General features: G+C 39.6%; 2 protein-coding genes across 9 annotated transcripts in view; one reads left to right on the top strand and one right to left on the bottom strand.

Annotated features, from left to right (window-relative positions):
* LCP1 (lymphocyte cytosolic protein 1) overlaps positions 1-14312 on the bottom strand; it is a 118110-nt gene extending 103798 nt beyond the window's left edge. For 2 of the 6 annotated variants that reach the window (XM_069063700.1, XM_069063701.1), the window contains exon 1: positions 13634-13830. The gene's annotated coding sequence lies outside the window, so the exon portion shown is untranslated. The other 4 variants (XM_069063698.1, XM_069063702.1, XM_069063697.1 and 1 more) reach the window with 4 other exon arrangements.
* The window catches only part of LRRC63 (leucine rich repeat containing 63), a 57804-nt gene continuing 52797 nt past the window's right edge, over positions 13883-18889 (top strand). For all 3 annotated transcript variants that reach the window (XM_069063708.1, XM_069063707.1, XM_069063709.1), the window contains exon 1: positions 13883-14004. The gene's annotated coding sequence lies outside the window, so the exon portion shown is untranslated. The remainder of the gene's footprint in view (positions 14005-18889) is intronic.

Raw genomic sequence — 18889 nt, 5'->3', positions numbered from 1 at the left:
AATACTGTTATATGCTATATGTAATGCTATTATATATAATGTTGTTATATACTATATGTAACAGTATTATATTATCTATAGTATTATAATATATATGCTACAGATAATATAAAACCACAGCTATTATTATATCATCTGTTGTATATATGATATGGGTAATATAATATTGTTACTATTATTATTATTTAATGTAACACAATGTTATTAATAATATGATATTACTAAAGACAAGAGAAATCACTCTAAGCTAGGAAAATCAAGGAACTTTCATGGAAGAAATGGCATTTAAATGCATTTTAGTAGAATTATCTTCAGGATCAAATACAACCTCCTTTTTTGGCAGTTAGAGGGCTTGACCATCTGGTTCTCACCAACCTTTCTGGCTTTATACTGCCTTTCACACACTCTCTGATCCAGTGGAATTGGCTTCATTGCTGTTCCTCATACACAATACTCCATTTGCCATCTATGTGCCTTTTACACAGTCTGTCGCCCAGACCTAGAATGGCTACTGTCTTTCTCCTTATATCAGCCTTTAGAATCCCTCATTTTCTTTCAAAGTTCAGCTTAAATGATATATTCTACCTGACGCCTTTCCTCATCTTCCTACTTGTTAGTACTTTTTTTCCCTGCTGAAATTATCTTGGGTAAACATATATTTTGTCTGTATATGTATATGTATCTGGGTTCCTGTTTCCTTGGATAAAATGTGAATCCTTTGAGAGCAGGGGACTTTGCATTTTTTTGTCTTTGTATTCCCAGCAAGTAGCACATGTCCTGATAAAATTAAACATTTGTTTAATAAATGTTTGTTGATTCACTGGTGGAAAAAACATTCCTCTAGCCCAAAGGCATCAAACACCCACCTGTAACACCGCTGGCCCAAACCATTTTAAAATGTAATTAGGAAATATTTACCAAAATAAAAAAAGATACAGTTGTTGTTCAGTCATGTCAGTCCATGTCTGACTCTCCGTGATCCCATTTGGGGTTTTCTTAGCTGAGCTACTGGAGTGATTTGCCATTTCCTTCGCTAGCTCATTTTACAGATGAGGAAACTGAGGCAAACAAGGTTAAGTGACTTTCCCAGGGTCACACAGTTAGTATGTACGGTCACATTTGAACTCAGGTCCTCCTGACTCCATGGCTGAAACTCCATCCACAGTGTCACCTAGCTGTCCCAACATACAGTAAAACATATATTATAACTAAATTATTATATGGCTTACAGGGATCCTTACATACAGATTAGTGGCCCCTATTTCTATATGAGTTTGACATTACTGTTTCAGGGAAAGGCCTTTCATCGTCAAGGAAGAAACTTCATATTTTGCACAAATAACTGTTATTAGTTCTGGCACAAACACATATATAGCACATATAATTCCTCTTCCCCTTCGTACCTGAGGAATCAAAGACTTTAATCTATGTTGACCTTATGGCTATCATTTGGGGAAAGACCCTAGACATAAGCCATACCTAAGCTTTATTTAGCTGTTCTAGGGTGGGGTCATAATGATCTAGAAAGACAGGGAGGAGCATGACCTTACCCTCACACTGTGGGGTTGGCCCCTTCAATCAGGAACCAAGTACAGAATCTGAGTGCTTTAAGGAGAAAGAGGAGACTGAGCCATAGATCACATACACCCCATTGCTCACTGCCCCAGGCAAATCTCTAAGACTCTAAATTGCCTAACAGGTGCTCTGCATTGTTAAAGGGAATTTCCTCTTTGAGAATTTTTTTTAACCAGGTCTGGTTAAAAAAAAAATACCCAACATGGCAATTATTTGTGTATGTGCCATTTCTTCACTATTATACTCTTAAGTTCCTTGAGAAGAGAACTTTCATCATGTCTACTGTTGTAATTCTCAGTGACTTTATGTAGTAGGTGCTTACTAAGAATATGTTGAACTGAATTAATTCTATGTGATATTCAATTATTAAATACTAGCTCCAATTCCAAAAAAAGTGTGGATATATGAACTCTACTAGTTATATATAAGCTTTTTTTTTTTTTGCTTTAAGGTCACCAGATTACATAAGAGTAGGAATATTTACATGTAATTTATTCATCTAAGATTATATAAGAGAAAAAAAGGGTTCTGAGAATCACTGGAAACTATTCCCTGAAGACTTCAGCTCAATGTACTCCTGTGGCCCCAAAGGCCAAGAGAATGCTGATCATCATCAGAAATAGCATTACAAGCAAAATAGGAAACATTCTACTTTTATTTTTGTTGGAGGGGGGAAGGCAAGACGATTGTGGTTAAGTGACTTGCCCAAGGTCACACAGCTAGTAAGCATGTCAAGAGTCTGAGGCTGCATTCCTCCTAACTCCAGGCTCTATTCACTGCGCCACATAGCTGCCCCTAATACTCTACTCTTGAAAGAATCGAGGCCATAACTTACAGAAAATATTCTGCTCTTAAATGAAGACAGAACATAGGGGCACCTGTAATGTTTGATGTAGTTCTAGTCTCCAACTCTCAAGAACAACATAGAAAAGGTGGGGAAGGCCCAGAAATTGGTGACCATAAGGCAAAGTGAGAGGCTGCTATTACCTTATATTTATATGGTACATTATAGTGTTTCAAGCACTTTCACACGTATTATCTACTTCACTGGGCCCTATGAAGAATCTTTAGAATCAAAGAATCTGAGTTGGCAGAAACCCCAGTGGCCACCCAGTCCAATCTGTTAACTGAACAAGAATCCTTTCAACTCCATACCTGACCAAGGAGTTATCTAGCCTTTGCATGATGAAAACACCTAGAAACAGGTCTACTTTTGAAAGTCATTTGTTCTACTCTTTGGTGACTAATTGTTAGAGAGATTTCCCTTTCATCAAGTCAAATACTGCCTCTGTCACCTCCACAATTCCTACTTTTGCCTTCAGGAAACAAGTAATACAAATCTTAATCCCTCTTCCAGCTGACAGCCCTTCAAATACTCAAGACATCTATCCTGGCCCACTCCCCACCCACCCAAACCCCCTCTAAATCCCACCACATTTTCTCTTCTCTAGGCTAAATATTCCTAGTTTCTTCAACCAACCACCATATGGCACCACCGTGACTTCCTTCCTGGGTCTAAGCTCCAGCTTCTTAATGTCAGTGCTAAAAAGTAGTTCGTAAAGTTGAAAACAATGTTCCATATGTGGTCTGATGAAGGGGCAAAGTACAGCAGGACTGTCACCTTCCTAGTTCTGCACATTATGCTTTCTCTTGGAAGAGACAGGGCTGACAATTTACCAAGGAGGAAACTGAGGCCTCTAGAGATGAAGGGACTTGCTCAATGTCTAACTAAATAGTCTGCTTGGCAAAGGTGAAGTGATTTGTTCAAGGTTAAACAAAACAGTCAGTGCATAGCTTTGACTACAATTCAGGTTTCCCACTCATAGTTCTATGCTTTTACCACAGTCGGGAGGGTGGGGGTGGGAGAATGGAGTGTAGGAAGATAACAATGAACCCTCAGTCTATAGAGAGGAAAGCTGAAGGGCAACTAGGTGGCACAGGAGATAGGGCACTGGTCCAGGAGTAAGCAGGACCTACGTTCAAATCCAGCCTCAGACACTTCCTAGACCCCGAGTGAGTTGCTTAATCTCAACTGCCTCCAAAAAACCTTTTTTTTGAATTAAAAATAAAAAGAGGAAAGCTGAAGGAGAAATCTGACCTAAATTTATAAAATTATGAAAGCTAGACTTAGGGTAATATGAACTTTACAAAATTCCAAACTAGAGAGTTTTCATTCAAGCAGTGATTTTAAAAGCTAGAAGTTGTATAAATAAAAGGATCTATTACTTATAAAAGAACAGAATGGAATAGTAGCATGGGCACATTTGTAGTTAGAAAGCTTTGGGTTCAATTCCTGATTCTGCTACTTAGAAGCTATGTGATCTTGGCTTGGCAATGACTTACTCCTCTCCCCCCCCCCCCATAAGTTTCAGTTTCCACAGCTATCTTGGCTTTTAAAGTGGTTCATAATCCGGCTTCTTTCCACCTTTCCAGTCTCATACTCAACTATACTGCAAGCACTCTTCAATCCTGCTACACTGGCCTACAATGCTGTTCCTCACACAGGACATACCATAGCCTGACTGTGTGCATTTATACTTGGTGTCCCCAATGCAAGGAATGCTCTCTCTCACCTCTGCCTCTTGGTTTCCATGCCTTCCAGTTTCCCCTAAAATCCTACCTTCTGTAATAAGCTGTAATAAGCTTTTCCCACCCCCATTGCTAGGGCCTTTCCTCCGAGATTATCTCCAATTTGTGCTGTATATAACTGGTTTGTACATAGTTGTTTCCCTGTTGTATCCTCCATTAGACCGAGTACCTTAAAAGGCTGGGGCTATTTTTGTCTCTTTTTGTATCCCCAGCACTTAGCATAATGTCTGGCACACAGTAGGCAGTAATAAGTGCTTACTTACTACTCCAAATTACTATTTTACAGATTTGTTGTAATGATCAAATGAGAATAATCATAAAATGCTTTGTAAATTATTCAGTAGTAATAAACATGACCTATTTCAAATTAGGTTCTATTTTTAGGAAACTTATTATCCTAAAAGGTGGTGGGCATTATTGTTCAGTCATGGCTGACTTTTTGTGACCCCATGGGATTTTCTTGGCAAAGATACTGGAGTGGTTTACCACATTTCCTTCTCCAGTTCATTTTATGAAATTGAGGAAATTGAGGCAAACAGGGTTAAGTGACTTGCCCAGAATCAGACAGCTAGTAAGTGTCTGAGGCCAAATCTGAACTCAGGAAGATGAGTCTTCCTGACTTCAGGACCAGGGCTCTATTCACTACACCACCTAGATGCCCAGTGTCAAGGTATATTGTTGCTATTCTTTGTCCCTCTTTTCCAAAGAGAACCAGTGACATCATAGGGCAATGTCTTGACTTGACCTCTAACTGGATTTAAGTGAGGCAAAGTTGCACAAAGTCATCAGTAAGGATATGTAAATAATGGCACACAAAACTGCTGCTACAAAGGCCTTTTAAGATCTTTTGAAGAAATATGTTAAACAAATCAAAAGGTCCAGAGAGATCTATAAACAGGTGTATTTGCAGTATAAGTGTGATTTTTAGGTAATATGGAACAGGGGTGTGTGAGAATTGATTGTCAAATTTTCAGTATGAGCATTTATGTCTCCAAAGTAGGCAAAGGCTACACGTTAAGGCTTGATTTATTGTTTTGTTGGTTTCTAGTTTTAAGAAAGTAACAGAGAAATTATTAATAATTTAGGTTAAATGTAATAATGTTGGTTATTAATAATAATGTAGAATACTTTTGAATTTAAGTGATAATAATGTAGATTAAACTAGGAAGTTAGCCTTGTGCATACATTTTTCTCCCCACCAAGAAACAGTTGTTAAAACATTTACCAGTACACCTCTGATACAGAGGCACTTCCTATAGGCAGTGAAGCCAGCAATCATTTGTTTAGGGGTTCATACCCACTATAGATTCCTATCTCCAATCAATCAACAAGCTCACTAACTGAAATGGTTTATAGCCATTAAAATCCACATTTGCACAGTGCATTTCAAGGGCTTTTGAATCATTTTTGATCGATCAGATCACAGGATCATGAAATTTAGAGTTAGAAGAGACAGTGTAAGTTATGTAATCCAAAGCCTTCATTTTAGAAATGAGGAAACCAAAGCCTGGAGAGGTAAAGAGACCTTCCTCATGTCATACTGCAGGATGCAAAAGAGGTAAGGCTTGAATTCAAGGTCCTTGGCCCCAAATCCAGGGCTCTTTTTATTAGCCGATACTGCCTCTTGTGTTTCAATGTGGCAGAACAACCACCTCTTTTTGATGTGATTTCCCACCCCCATCCTCCATAAAACAACACACAAATGAGTGAAATGCAGTTTTGTTATTATTTTGCTAAGAGATTATTGTCTGAGATCATGCTGTCGACTACTTGAAAGTGGTACCAAAACACTTTCAAGGTTGATATAGAATCCTGTGGGTTGCCTTAGGATGCAATAATCACCAGTGGGTGAATCAAGTTTCCTATCATACTTTATAAGGAGACCAATTGCTAAAAAGACCAGTATCACTACAACCTGACATATTTTTTATTTACATTATATTCATTGGTGTCATTTTTATCTGAAATATAAAATGTTTCAACTTCAGATATGCCTTGGCATTAATGATGGAGTACGTAAGGCAATAAATAAAAACCAATTCTTCCAAATTAGAAAGAATTTTTTTAAAAACTTGGGGGAACAGATGGAAAAATTCAAGTCAGTTCAGGATTGAGTACGTACAACTGTTGGCTGGGGAAGAAGATGGTAGGTACTCTGTTTGATACAGGGCCCTGGTGAATGTGGGTGGGGGGAGGAGAGGTACATAGAAAGGTACATTCCTGTACCTTTGCTATCCTATATATGGAAAAGTAGTCCCTGTCTAGAGGCTTACACATAGGTGAAAGAATATTTTAATAGGCAGAAGAGGCGCCCACAGCTGTCAGCATAGATGAGTGACAAAAGCCACAGTCCTCTTTCCCTAGAATATATGAAAAGGTATCAGTTCACAGGAAGGGGAATCACCCAGATTTAGAGCTGGAAAGGACCTTAGACATCCCCTAATCCATCGTCCAAGGGAAGAAACTGAGGCCTAGAAGAGCATTACATCTTGCCCAAGGTCACACAGCTAATAAGTGTCAGAGCTGGGATTTGAACACTGGTCTCAACTCCCAATCCAATATTCTTTTCATCACACTAAGGAGGAACAGAAGACTTGGCAAGGCAGAAGCAGAGAAGAGAAAGAGCGTCTCATACTAACTAGATGGGGACAGAATGCCTGCCTCACTCCTTAGCACTTCAGGAAAAGGAATCCCCAGTGAAATAAAGAGGGAATTCCCATACCAGAACTCATCACTATACCTCCTATGCTTTTTCAATCCCTAATAACAAAGTTTATGAAAATAAAATGCCATCAGAATACATCCTCTTTATTAATAGAAGTATTGCTGTAATTATGGTGGGCAGGCACATTTGGGAGACACATTTCTTCCTTGGAGGTTTGGAAATTATCTGTTCCTATTTACCAGGGCAACCAACTCTTACTTTTGGGTTGAAGAGTCTCCAAAATGCTTTGAGCAGCCCAATCTAAAGAATATTTCATTAATAAACACTTTGTTCTTCTAAGAAGCACTTTCTAAATCTTTCAGGTGTTTTATCAGGGCAGAACAGAAAGCAAACATGAACCTTCTGAGTACTCATTCTTCCTAAGCTTCAAACTCTAGGTCACAAATATAAAGGGTAACCTTAGGTCCCATGGACCCAGAAGATTACTTAGAACCCAAGAAGATTAGATTAGGAGTCAAAAGACCTACATTCCAGTTCTGACCCCTAAATTTAACGGCTATGTGACCTGGGGCAGCTTACTTGACCTAGAATATTAAGAGCAAGCAAGGGCCTTTGAGTTTGTCTAGTTGAACCTCTTTATTTTATAACTGATTTGGACGGACCTTTTCTCACCTGAAAGTTGGGGCTAATAATTAATCCTTGCCGACCTCACAGGGTTGAGGTAAACCATAAAATAACAGAGAGATAACAAAAAGGGGCCTAAGAGACCATCTAATGAATCTAACCCTCTCATTTTACAGATGAAAACATGAGTCCTAGAGAAGTCCAGCACCATGTGTGGATAAATACAAAATGATTAAAATTGTTCTCTGGAGCACATTCTGATTCACTGAAAAAGTCCAAGGATTACTGCTTTTATATAACTTTATTTCCTTAAGCTGTTCAAAGGGACTCCACATTAAAATCCTTTAGTCCTTTGTTAGGATGAGAAGAAACCAGCTTGTTCAGAGGAAAGTGAGAACAAGGAGGCTTTTAACTATAGGCTACTAGTTGAAATTCAGGCCAGGTAAGTATGTTCAAAGTAACAAGGGCCAACTCACGTGAGTAAAAGCATATGACTCATTCATTGTATTATTGCACTTTTTTTCAGACTCTATTAATATGAGATTAGCAGAATTTAGAATTAGAAGTGACTTTAGGGAACATTTTAATTAATTCTTTTATTTTACAAATAAGGAAACATTGGCCCAGAGAGTCTAAGTAATCTGCTCAAGGTCACAAAGTCAAAATTTGAACTCAGATCCTCTGACTTCCAATCCAGCACTTGCTGCTTTCCCAACGTTAGAGCAGCATAGAGCAGTATGAGAGTTAGTGGCAACATCTAAGCTGCTGGGCTACAGTGAAACATATGATTAATATTAGTTCACCTAGTTTTTCCTCTCATCTTCAGATATTATGATATTATGTATACTTGCAGCTAGATGGTATAGATAATAGAGAGCTAGACTTGGAATCAGAAAAACCTGAATTTGAATCCTGTTCCAGACAATTTAAGAGTTGTGTAACCCCAAATGAGTCATTTAACCATTCCGTGCCTCAGTTTCCCATCAGTAAAATGATCCAGTTGGACTTGATGACCTCTGAGGTCCTTTCTTGGCATAAGCAGACTATAACATCCACTAAGCCAATGCTAGGAAACAGGAAACATGATCATATATTTCTTGATTTACTTTTTTTAAAAAATAATATCCTTAATTAACGGGGAATGGGGGAAAATTACAAATCTTAAGGAAAAAAATTAAACATTCCTGTAAACCTACCAAACAAAGTTCAGTGAGACAATAGATTGTTTTGAGCAAAGAGGACAAAACTTCATGTACTAAACTTTAGGGGAATAAAGGGAAAGGAAGCTATTTAATTTTTCTTATTGAAAGATTATAATAATCACAGATAATATGAACTGACACTGACTTCTCCTTAGCAAGAGATAGGAAAAGGAAAACAGACTTCTATCACGTTATAGTCAATTTTGTTAATGCTTTTTCTTCATATAAATTTAATGACATCCCTGCTTCACTGACAACCTTACAAGATGCACTTACTCTTCTGTTTGTGTATAATGATTTTTATTTAATTAGTGCATGGTGTCCAACTACCTAGATGTACTCTCTGTTCATCTGCATTTGTATTTTCACTGTAAGGAAAGGGACTCTAAACTGAGACGGGGATTTGTTGTTTAGTTGTTTCAGTCATGTCTGACTCTTTATGAGTCTAACTGGGGTTTTTCTTGGCAAAAATACTAGAGTGGTTTGTCATTTTCTTCTCCAGCTCATTTTACAGATGAGGAAACTGATGTAAACAGGGTGATGTGACTTGCCCAGGGTGACATAGCTAGGAATGGTCTGAGTCTAGATCTGAATTCAGGAATAGTCTTCAGGACTTCAGGCTTGACACCCTACTGTACCATCTAGCTGCCCCCCTAGTGATAAGAAACCTCGGTTTTATTCCTGGCTCTACTACGAACAGAATGTCCTTGGGCAAGACATTTCCAAAGACTCTCTGAACATCAGTTTCCAGATCCGCCAAAATAACTGCCTAGCATTCAAAAGGGCTTTCAAATTTATAAAACACCGTCATTACAACAATGCTGTGAAGTAAACAGTGCTAAGGATAAGGAAACACTGACTCAGAGAAGTGAAATTACTCACCCAGGGTCACTCAGTGCAAAAGTTAGCTAGAGTTCCTACATCATGCTGACTTCTATGAGAATCAAACTAGATGGTCACTCAGGGCCCTCTAACCCTCAAATCTTAGGATTCTCTCCATCTGAGACAGCTCGATAAGGTATGTACCATAGAGTTATAACTACAAAGGTAACTATTAATCAGTGTATTTGATGCTGCTGACATTTGATCAGGTAAAATCACCATGGATGAGCATTTTCTTAGGATGCAACTACATGACAATTCTTTAAAGTACAGTAACGGAAAAACACTAGAAAGATGTGAGTTTGCATACCATCTCTAACACCTCTAATACGTACCTCATAGAGTTCTTTTTTTTTTTTGCTTTTTGGATGGGAGAGGGCAGGGCAATTGGGGTTAAGCAACTTGCCCAAAGTCACATGGCTAGTAAGTTTTAAGTGTCTGAGGCCACATTTGAACTCAGGTCCTCCTGAAACCAGGGCCAATGCTCTATTCACTGTGCCACCTAGTCGCCCCTCCTCACACAGTTCTGAAGATAAATTGAATACTATGTCACATACTTTGCAAACCTTAAGGTCCATTATAAATATAAATTCTCATTATTAATACCAGTAAGCACTTATGTAGTTTTTTTTAAAAGCAATTGGGTTTAAAACTTGTTTTAAATAAAAAAAAACTTGTTTAAAAAAGTTTAAACTTGCTCAAGGTTACACAGCCAGGTGTTTCTGGGTGGGTGCTAAGTGTCTGAGCCCAGATTTGATCCCAGGTCATCCTGACTCTGGGGCCAGTACTCTTACTCTCTGTGCTACCTGGCTGCCCCCACTTATGTAGTTCTAATCTTATGCCAAATCAAAAGTTTTTGAAAACCCCCTTTAATAGCTAACTTTTTCTTAGACCTATAGTTAAGAATTTTTTTTTTAAAAGAAATAACAGACTTTCCCTCCATTCATCATTGGGGAAAAAGACTGGTTTCTTTTAAATATATAACCTTGACTACTCTGCCAGAGTGCCTTATAAATAACATTTTCTTTGAAAGGTACCCCATGAACTCATCTCAAAAAAAGGGAAAAAGTATATTAATCATCTTTAAAGTAAAAGAACATTGTCAAGCTAAATAATCTCCTCCAGCAGGAAAAGAAATTGTTACCTTTATAGTAGGACAATGAAAAAAACTCAGAAAAGCATCTACTTAAAACAGTATTTTATTAAAATACATTTAGGACAACAAAGCCATCTCTGTTGGCTGATGAAGAATCAAAATAAAGAACAGGTATAAACACTAAAATTTAGGCCACAAAAAGCTTTTACAACAACCAATAACCAGTAACAAAATAATTCTCCTGATATGTACGTGATTGTATTTAAGGAGAATTTAAAGTCTTATATGATAACTGCATTAGTATAAGTTAAATTAAGAATTAACACATTACCAATAAGTAGACATCCAATGAGGCCAACAAAGTCTAGTGTCTTCTCAAAAGCTGCTAATATTCTAAATATGCAAATGTCTGACTCACCTCTTCACTTTACATACAACAATTATTTTTTAAAAAAACTTTGAAAGTATAAAATAATTACAAAAGCACAAATCATTTCAACAAATTCCAAAAAAGTTGGGATGTTAGCTAGTATCAGTCTGTTAGAAAAATTTCTGTCTCTTATAAAGAGAGTACAAGGGGGGTCATTAAGATTTCTAGTACCGATGACTCACATGATTTTCATGGAGCCATCAGAGCCAACTATTAGCAAATCAGAAGTTCTCCATACATTTCTCATATATTAGTTAAAATCAATAATGATATGTATGGGGAGGTGGAGTTGTTTTTTGTACAAAGCTTTTATTTCTTATTTTAGTAATACATACAGGTTCAAGATGTGTATAACCTTGGAGCTTGTGACCGTCAGGCTCTTTTTTTTCTTTTTTAACACAATGTGCTAATGCATATTGTGGTTTTGTTTGAAAATCTGCTTCACATGGATTGTCCAACTGTAAGAAGTACCACTGACCGAACAAATAAGTCAGTTAACTATATACTCTATTCCCTTTAAATTGGAGGAATGAAATAAGCATTTAGTAAACATGCTAGGCACTATGCTAAGTGCTCCACAAATATCTCATCTGATCCTCATGACAGCCCTGTGAGGTAGGTGCTATTATTACCCCCATTTTATAAATGAGAAAACTGAGTCTGACAGGGGTTGTGACTTGTCCAAGGTCACACAGCTAGGTAAGTTAAGTCAAATTTAAATTCTGAAACAGGCCCAGAATAACACTCTGCCTAGGTGAAGGGAGAATCTACACTGTTGTTAAAAAAAAAAAAAGAATTGGAAATGGGAAGTCTTGTCAATATAAACCATATTTGATCATTCCAAATACATCAAAAGTTCACATACTACTTATATAGACATTAGTATATGCTTTGTATTATGTTATGATACAGGTATATCTAGGAAGCTACCCCTATAATTTCTCTCCATTCTCAAAATAAGTGTAACTGGACAAAATACTCACAAGTGGGGAACACATAAAAGTTACTATATCAATAGTACTGTTCAGTAAAATGGGTATTTATCTGCTATGAAAAATACCCAGAAAGGAAGGAAGGCTTAATCCACTGGGTGACAAAGCATTTCTTAGTCATACCAACAGCATCATTTTCATTTCCATACTGCTAACACACTCTTAATGGAATTTACAAGAGCAAGCATTAGGCAATTGAAAATAAGTTTTCAGAATAAAATATATTTTAAAAGACATTGAAAGCAAAATAACCCAGGATCCTGGCCCTCATTTTGTCATAATTTAAAAAATCTGTTCAAACAGGCATCTTTCCTCTCCTACCTCCCTTCAACAAAAATTTATTTATAAATGAACTAATCAGGGAAATACTATTTCAAGTTTGCACTCGAGATTTCCTGCCATTTCCCCAACATCCGATCTTATAAACATTCTCTAGGGCAAAACCTAACAATCAGATTGGAGTCTTATCTATCTTTGTGATTAATCACCTCTAGGAAGAGAGTACAGAGGGAAAGTCAGACGGCCAAGGTTTTGGATGACTGCCTATTGAGAATGCAACTAAGCTTGGGAGAAGGAAGTCGATTTATACTTTAACCCTCAAAACGATGAACAGTTGAATAGCATTTCTTGGACCGGTCACAGAAACAGTGTAAATTATCATTAAAGAAATTATCCTTTTAGAAATGGGAAAGTTATCGTTATGGAAATTGGGAAATCATCTTTGTTAATCAGGTATGTAAGTCCTGTCAGTAAGTCTATTTATATGTTTCCAAGAAGTCATTGGACGTCTTGATCAGTAAAAAAAAAAAAAAAAAAAAAAAAAAAAAACAACACCTTATTTTACAGGGAAGTGTACCTAATCTTTCAGCACCTGTTAATTAAATTTATTGCACCTTCATTTCTTAGAAGACTATAAAGTAAGTTGTAATTTTCCATCTTCCCTACAATCAGAGTAGGGATTTTATATATCTATGTATTACTTCCTTTTTTTTTTTCGACTGGGAATTTAAAAAAATTTTTTTTTGCAATCTTCCCCTTTCCCAATCTCGAAAAGACACGTAGGCCGGCACGCACATGCACTAGTAAAAACACACACACGCACACGCGCACACACATGCACCGGTAAACACACACGTGCACTGATAAACACAAACATGCATCGGTAAACACACACACACACACACACACACACAGCCTTACCCAGAAACCTCCAGCAAACAACTTGACAAGAAAGACTCCGAGGGAACATCAACATACTTTGCATAACAAACGTTTGGAAAGAGACAGACGAAACAGGTTCCTAACTCACATCTGGGGGATTCACCCTCCGCTCCCCTATTCCTACAGATGACCTGTATCCCGGCATTTAAAAAAAAACACCCCAAAACCAGCTGCATTTAAAGCACAACCGAAGCAGAGAAATGAGTAGCATCGCAAGCACATTGCATAAAACCTCCTGGTGGCGGTCCGGAGAGAAGCCTGCAGAGCGAACCTAAGAAACAAGGGGAAATGCGACACGAGAACTAAGCTTGGTTACCGAACTAGGAGCGTCACAATAAGAGGTAGAATGGTGTTCACCAGGGTTCTGTAAAGCAGCGGCATGTGGCACTAGCGTCTTCTCCTGCCCCTACCGCCTGCAGCCTGCCCCGTAGCCCCATGCAGTGGAGGAAGAAGGTGAAGGGGCCCCTGTGCGCGCTCTGCTCTCCGCACAGCTGCAGCGGCGGCACCGGCAGCAGAGCCGCCAGCGCGCTCCTCTCCTCCTCTCCCGGGAACGCGCCTCCTCCCTGCACTGTCCTCCAAGCACCGAGCACAGCCCTTCCTTGCCTTGCCCAGCCCTGCCCAGCCCAGTCCAGTCCAGCCCTGCCCTCTCCCTCCTCTCAGCTTTCCTGGCAGGTCTCTCGCGGACGCCTGAACGTCCGGTCTTGAAGGTGCACGCGCTGCAGTTGCAGGTGAGGAAAGGGCTCCCCCTGTTGCCAAGGGCCGGTCTCTAAGGACGCAAGAGTCTAACCTTATGGGTGGGCCAGGTAGTCGCTGAGGCAGAGAAACTGTGACCAGAGCAAGGAGGGAAAGGGTTTTGAGCTGGCGTGGATGGTTTCTTGAAGGAAGGAGTACTTACTACTTTGTTTGGAAGCATCAGGGGAGAGTGCGGAGAGTAAGCCAATGGCAGTAACTCATTCAACTGTAGTAGCTCTTGCGAGAGGTGAGCCTTGCCTTCCCTTCTCTTGCCTTCCATCTCTTCCTCCCCCTTTCCCTCCCCTCCCCCTCCTCCCCTTCCCAACTACTCTTTCCTCAAAAGAAACTCCTAAGGCAAAACAAAAACAAGAAAGAGGTCACTATTATCTTCATCATTAACACTACCGCTGGTTAATACTTATACCTTTAGCTTAGTTTGGAGATCATCCTGAATTCTATAAAGTACCAGTATTTCTCAAGTTCTTTTTTTTCTTTTTTTTAATGCTTTATTAACTTCTAATTTACATCATTCGTTTCCGCCAGATTTTGAGTTACAAATTTTCTCCCCGTTTTTCCCCCACTCATCCCCCCAAAACAGAAGTCCCACAGGATATCCCCACCTCCAATCTGCTCTCTCCCATATTTTCTCCCATACCCGTTTCAACTTTTACAGTGGATCTCTATGCCTCAGTGCCTGTATATCTTTTTTTTTCTTAATAACATGTAAGATGGTATTAATAATAGTATATATATATACACACACACATATATATTTGAATATTTGATTTTAAAACTTTCAATTCCAGATTCATTCCCTTCCCCCCCCACACACACCCCCACTGGGGAGACAAGCAGTTCAGCATAGGTTGTACATGTGCGGCTAATGCAAAACAATAACATAGTAGATGTATTGTAAAAGACTGATTATATTTCCCTCCCTCCTATCCCACCTCCCACTTGTTCTATTCTCTACTTTGATCCTGTCCCTTTTCAAAAGGGGGTGCTTCCAACTTCCCTCCCCCCCAGCCCGCCCTCCCTTCCATCATCCCCCCTCACATCCCCTTCCCCCCCTATTCTCCTGGAGGGTGAGATCCCCTATTTAGTGTGTATTTCCCTCCCTCCTCAAGCCAGATTCAATAGGAATAAGGTTGACCCATTCCCTTTTGCCTTCCTATTCTTCCCCTCCATTGTAACCATTTTCCCTTGCCTCTTCTGTATGAGATAGTTTGCCCCACTCTGTCTCTCCCATCTCCTCTCATTATATTCCTCTCACCTCTTAATTTCACCTTTTAAGTATCATCCCTTCCTGTTAAATTGGTCCTGTGCCCTCTATCTATGTATACCTGTAAACATATATACACATATTCACATATGTATTCATATGCCCACATACCCTCATATAAAGACATATATATATATATATTTCTAATCCCTTCAACTACTGAGAAAAGTTTCATAAGTTACAATTATTGTTTTTCCATGTAGGAATGTTAATAGTTCAACTTTGGCCAGGTGGCTCAGCAAGCAAGAGCACCGGCCCCAGTGCCGGGACGACCCGGATCAAATCCGGGCCCAGACACCCAGCACTGCACCCAGAAACAACAACTGGCCGTGTAACCCTGAGCAAGCCACTCAACCCCGATTGCTTTAAACAAAAAAATAGTTCAACTTTGATAAGTTCCTTATGATTTCTTTTCCCTGTTTACCTTCTCATGCTTCTCTTGCTTCTTGTATCTGAATGTCAAATTTTCTATTCAACTCTGGTTTTTTCAGCAAGAATGCTTGAAAGTCCTGTATTCCACTGAATGACCATATTTTCCCCTGAAACATGATACTCAGTTTTGCTGGGTAGGTGACTCTTGGTTTTAATCCCAGCTCCCTTGACCTCCGGAATATCACATTCCAGGCCCTTCGATCCCTCAGTGTAGAAGCTGCCAGATCCTGGGTTATCCTGATTGTGTTTCCACAATATTCAAATTGTTTCTTCCTGGCTGCTTGTAATATTCTCTCCTTAATCTGGGAATTCTGGAACCTGGCTATAATAATCCTAGGAGTTTTCTTTTTGGGATCTTTTTCAGGAGGTGATCGGTGGATTCTTTCAACCTCTATTTTGCCCTCTCATTCTAAAACATCAGGGCAGTTTTCTTTGAGAACTTCTTGGAGGATGCTTTCCAGGCTCTTACTTTGGTCATGGCTCTCAGTCAGTCCAATAATTTTTAAATTATCTCTCCTGGATCTATTTTCCAGGTCAGTGGTTTTTCCCATGAGATATTTCACATTGCCTTCTATTCTTTCATTTGTTTGGATCTGTTTGACAGCATCTTGATTTCTCATAAAGTCATTAGCTTCCATTTGCTCCAATCTAATTCTGAAGCAATGATTCTCCTCAGTGAGCTTTTGAGATTCTTTTTCCATCTGGCAAATTCGACTTTTTAAGGCATTCTTCTCCTCATTGCCTTTTTGAGCCTCCTTTGCCATTTGAGTCAGTCTGTTTTTTAAGGTATTATTTTCTTCAGTCAGGCTGTTGACTCTCATTTCATAATTTTCTTTCATTGTTCTCATTTCTCTTCCCAATTTTTCCTCCACTTCTCTTATCTGCTTCTTAAGGTCCTCTATGGCCTGTAACCAGCTTGTATTTTCCTTTGAAGCTTTTGGTGCAGGAGTTCTGACTTCACTGATTTCCTCCTGTTCCATGCCTTGCTCCTTCTTATCCCCAAAATAGGAGTGTAATGTTGGAATCTTCTGTCTGCTTTGTTTCCTTTGCCTGCTCATTTTGCCACTCAATGATTTGAGTTTTGGGATTTTTGCCACAGTAGGACTCTGCTACCAGACAGGGGAGTTTTCGTCCCAAAGGCTGGGGTTTTCTCAGCTGCCGGAGGTATTAGATGGGTGCCCTCTCTGAGGTCTCCACACGCTCTCGCAAGCTGGACACACACCCCAGGACTTCCACCCTAGACTGCAATCCAGATCCAAGCAGGTTAAAGCAAGAGCAATTACCCCTCAGACTGGTGCTTGGTCCCCCTACACTCTGCAGGCCAGGAGCTGAAGCCACCACTGGCGCTGGCTGGCTGTGCTGGTGTCTCAGCGGTTTCTCGCCCTGGGGGTAAAAGCCACGCACTCCCACTTACTGGGTCCCAAAGTCCAGACTGCACTGGCCTCTCGCCTTGTCCTTCGCATCTGTGTATTGATAAATCTGGAAACGGCCACAGATGATGCTGATCTGGAGTCCCTCTGACTGGCGGCTGGTCAGGCCTGCCCTGGGGCTAAAGCCTCAGTGTGGTGCTGGGCTCGGCTCCCAGAGCGCTGCGCTGGCCGATTCCTGCCGGCCTGCCGGGCTGTTCTCAGCGGGAGGTTAGCTTCTCTGTGTCATTTTGTGGGTTCTGCAGCTCCAAAGTTTGTTTAGAGTCCCCTTTTTACATGGATTGGGGAGGGTGGAAGCCGAAGCCGCGGGAGGGTCGTGCTTCTACTCCGCCATCTTGGCTCCGCCCCCTATTTCTCAAGTTCTTAACAGGTTCTACCTACTGGAAAAAAACGTTCCATTGTGTTTTTGCTAATATCTAACTAAGTAGGTGATGAATTCTTTGGAGATGATGGGTATAAGAAAAGTAAATAGAAGGTTCCAGCTCTTGCACTTTTTTAACCTTCTTAACTTAATTCTTTATATAGCTTACAACTGATACTAGGGGAAAAGCAGAGTATTTCCAGATCCTTATTAGCACACTACCTGGCACACAGTCATGTCATCATAGTAAGCCATTAATAAATACTTACTGACTGATTGTTTAGGACACCTTGGACAAGTCATTCAAGTCCTGGACCTCATTAACTCTTATGTAAGAGAAAAAAATGTTGGTCTAGAAGGCTTTTTGTGCTCCCTTCCAGATCTAGATTTACGATCCCCTGGTCCTTATCCAACGACTGAGAGCTTGACAGACTAGTAGAAAAAATAAACCACATCAGAACCGATACACTCATGAAAGGAAATCTGAAGATGAAAAGAAGTTGTAGGTTCTCCTTGAAGAGACAATGGGGTTAACAGAGTTGGTTCAATATCCCCCAAAGGCAATAAAACATATATCAAGGAACCCTTAGTCTTCCCATCTTTCAGTGCTCTGGAGGCAAAATGACCACTGTAAAGACTTTTGAAGCTCTGACACCAGAACATGCAGAAGTCAAGAAATTCTGTGAGGAACTTGATAAGATCCAGTCAATCAACAAGCATTTATTAAGCATGTAGAAAGTGCCAGCACTGTGCTAGGCACTGGGGTTAAAAAGACAAAAATGAAATCAGTCCTTGCTCTCAAGGAATATATATTCTCTGGGAGGCATACATATAATTAATACAAAATTAAATTAAAGTAATACGAAGTAAAAATAAAGTACCTTGGAGGATGGCACTATCAATTGGGGGGGAGTCATAAGGAAAGAAGGAAATGGCAGTTAAACCAGGCTTTGAAGGAAACTAGGGATTCTAAGAATCAATGGTGAAGAGGGAATGTATTCCAGATATGGGAACCAGCCTGTGCATAGGCACAGAGGGGAAATGGAATATAACATGTAAGAATAAGTAAACAGGGCCATTTTGACTAGAATGTTAAATACCTGAATGGGACTGAAGTATAATAAATAAATCTGGAAAGACAGATTATAGTCTGTGAAGGACTTTAAACACCAAACCAAGGAGTTTGTATTTTATCCTACAGGCAATAGAAAGGCCTCAGAGCTTTTGGAGAAGAGGGACAGGATGGTAGGTCTCATACTCAACGGATCTCAGAGGCCATCTAGTCCTGCTCTTTTGTTTTACATTTAGATGAGGAAGCAGGCACTAGGAGGTTAAATACCTTGTCAAAGATCATGCTAGACGTGTCAGGCAGGATTTGA

Source organism: Petaurus breviceps, unplaced genomic scaffold, assembly GCF_028583685.1.
Source record: "Petaurus breviceps papuanus isolate PSGF00001 unplaced genomic scaffold, PetGlider_PUasm1.0 90594, whole genome shotgun sequence".
Classification (NCBI taxonomy): Eukaryota; Metazoa; Chordata; class Mammalia; order Diprotodontia; family Petauridae; genus Petaurus; species Petaurus breviceps.
This window is presented reverse-complemented; position numbering and strand designations above follow the sequence as displayed.